The sequence below is a fragment of the Pteropus alecto genome, unplaced genomic scaffold (assembly GCF_000325575.1).
Source record: "Pteropus alecto unplaced genomic scaffold, ASM32557v1 scaffold119, whole genome shotgun sequence".
NCBI lineage: Eukaryota > Metazoa > Chordata > Mammalia > Chiroptera > Pteropodidae > Pteropus > Pteropus alecto.
Window position 1 is genome coordinate 579,174 of NW_006442487.1, and position 3,139 is coordinate 582,312.

The 3,139-nt window shown below is 32.0% G+C and overlaps 1 protein-coding gene across 7 annotated transcripts in view; it reads left to right on the top strand.

Moving 5' to 3' along the window:
- The window catches only part of PCDH11X (protocadherin 11 X-linked), a 741,312-nt gene that overhangs the window by 218,146 nt on the left and 520,027 nt on the right, over positions 1-3,139 (top strand). The gene's annotated exons all lie outside the window — the stretch shown is intronic.

Consider the following 3,139-nt stretch of genomic DNA (forward strand, 5'->3'; position numbering starts at 1 on the left):
TTGTTAGCAATTGGTTGTAATACTTCTCCTGAAATGAGAAATATTTTTAAAGCAAATCATGACATTGAACATTGGAAAAGGACAGAAATGATGACAATTATTCTGTATTTCAATGAAATGAAGTTAAAATAAGGTCAGATTAAATTTAGTTTAGGATAGAAAGTAAAGCTTGTTGTAGTAAAGTATGCTATTTTGGAGACATTTAAACGAACTTATTTATGAACTTCGGTCTGAAACTAAAGAGGAAAAGCAAACATCTATGTATCTTATTGTACACACTGTTCTAGTTTTGAAAACTGTATATGTATTAGTGTATTTTTAATAATAGAATTATCTTCCTTGGTGTGTTTCAGTCCTCATTCTCTACTACCTGTAGATGTTTATGTTATTCAAACAAAATTGTTCTATTTATTCAACTATTGACCACTCAATTTAGTTTATTGGAAAACATATCTCTTTTTGTGAAACTGCAGTTATAGACACATAAATCAGAGATGAAAACAAGGAAATAGATCACCCATTCCATTTCTAAATATATATATATTTTCATATAATGCACCTTTGGGAATTTTTCCCACTCAATGTTTAATTTTATAAGTAATGAATTATCTATCAATTTTGAAGGGTATTAATTCATTATTTTGTTTTATGTATTTAAGAAAATTACTTTTCTCTTTTCTTGGTTTTCTTTTCTAATATCATTATATCACTCTTAATTCTATTTACTCTGGGGTTAAAAGCGATTGTGTGTGTGTGTGTGTGTGTGTGTGTGTGTGTGTGTGTGACACCACAGTCACAGAACTTACCCATGTTAGCAGCCTTTCTCATCTGTACCTGTCTCTGTATCTATTCAGTCAAAGGACATAAGTCATATGGGTAGAAATCAATATAAATAATGAAGCAAAACAAAGTTGTTCAATATATTCATGGAGTTATTTCTATTCTTATCTCCCTTCTTAGAAGTAATTACAAAGAGGTGTTAATTTCTCCTCATGTACTGCTGGACCCTAGATTCAAAAATCTTTGAAATACTTTTTTAACTTTTTATCTAGGTCTCATGAAGACCTAAGTTGGAATTATATAATAACTAGCCATTTTATTTTCTTAGATCCATGGGTCTCAAACTTTTAGTGTTCAGAAAAATTACCTGAGAATCTTGACAACATGTGGATTTCAAGGCTCTACACCCAGATACAGTAAATTAGTAGGTAAGAGGTAATGTTCAGGAAACTTCATTGTAAACATGTACCTCAGTACCTTTGACTGCAGATGGCTCTTGGACTTCGCTCTGAGAAGCACTGATTTAAGTTATGCCTATTCTCAACAAATACCTTGTATGAGATTTCTATTTGAACAAATTGTATTCATCTCTGTAACATATCAGTGCCACAGTGTAAATAAACAATGTAAAACAAAGCAACAGGATAAACTTTTAGAAGTGACTCAGACTAGATATTACTTTAACAATTTTATTATTCTTTGAGCAAACTTTACTTTTTTCAAGGGTATTTTAGTTTTCTTGGACTTAAATTTCTGTTTTGAGGTCATCTTATTTCTTCACAAAAAAAAAAAAAAAATCATCCAGACCCTTGAAAATAAACTTGTAAGGACTGAAAATTTTCAACCATATTTTTTATCAGATTTAATCTTCACAAAAAGTCAATGAGAGTATCACTTTCTCATTTTACAAATGTGTAAATGGAACTCCATATGATCAATTTCCCCAAGATGTACATTTAGTAAAAACACTCATGCTTCAGATATATCCACTTTGGATCATGACTTTCTACTGTATTAGGCATTAGTGTACAAAGACATAGTGGATAATATATTTATACTCAGAGGCTGTGGGAAGGTGTGAGTGGCTTATTTTTGGTATGCCATTCTTTATGATGGAAATTAGGCAATAAGAAGACTTCAGTGGAATTAATTCTGTTGGAAGACACATTGGCACCATTCTTATGACTGCAACTATTTATCTGAATGGGCATAGAAGACATTAGAGAGACTGGCTGGTAAAAGATGAAGAGTAAGGACATCTGTCTAAGGAAATATGTTAGCCTCTAACCCAAAAATTATTCCAATGACAGCAGGTTTATGGTCTCTAAAAATGTCATGCATCATTTTACTTAAATTCTTTTTCTAATATTTTGCTTGTCTCTCAGAGGAAACCAATGAGAAACCACAGCAATTGTTTGTAATTGTCATGAGCAAATGAAGATGAGCCAAACTTAGAAACCATTCCTAGTGCAATGTAGTAAGAAGCCAATGTTTCTCACCCACAAAGAGAAGCAAAGGGCTCAGCCATAGTTTGTTCGGGACTGTTTTCAGTAAGATCTGTGATCAATTAAGTGGTTCGTTTGTTGGATTTTACTGAGATCAGACTTTGATACTCACGATGTGGAACAGATGCATTAAAAGAGTTGGAAAAAGATTAGTGTCATAAAGGCAGGATTGCACCAAAAGGGAAAAACAACTGAAGCCCTATATACTTTGAGGGACTAAGGGTTCCCTCATCAAATAGGTAAAATCTTCAAATTACATTATTTCAATAAAACCCAATTTTAATCATTTATTTTTATTGGCATTTGGCTTTTGTTGTTGTTGTTTCCTGCCAGAACACAATATTCTGAGTTGAATATATAAATACAATAAAATTGACATCTGCCCAGTTAGGTTTAGTCAAAATTCCTAGATCCTTAGTTTTTGTTTTCTGTCACTAAAATACACAAAAATCTTTCTCTGTGCATTCAAATGATCTCCTACATATTAAGTTAGGTCTAGGTATTAGAAGTATATGCTGAAATTAATTTGGGAGGAATGCACTTATTTAATAAAGAAAACTCTTTTTACTTGAAATATTAGGAATAATTTCATAAAATCCCTCTGGGTGCTGAAACACTGATGTTCAATGAAATAGGCTCATCATCTTTCATTCTTCAGGCTAGTATACCTTTTTACACACAAAATTCATACACAAAACACCTACCATGGGCGAAGCATTCTGCTAGATGTATGGTAATAATGGTGAGCAAGAAAAAATTGTACTGATCCTCATATAGTTTATATACTACCTCAGACAGCTTTTCAGAAATCTCCACAGCTATTAAGTGCTCTCATCTTTTTATTGATGCTAAGC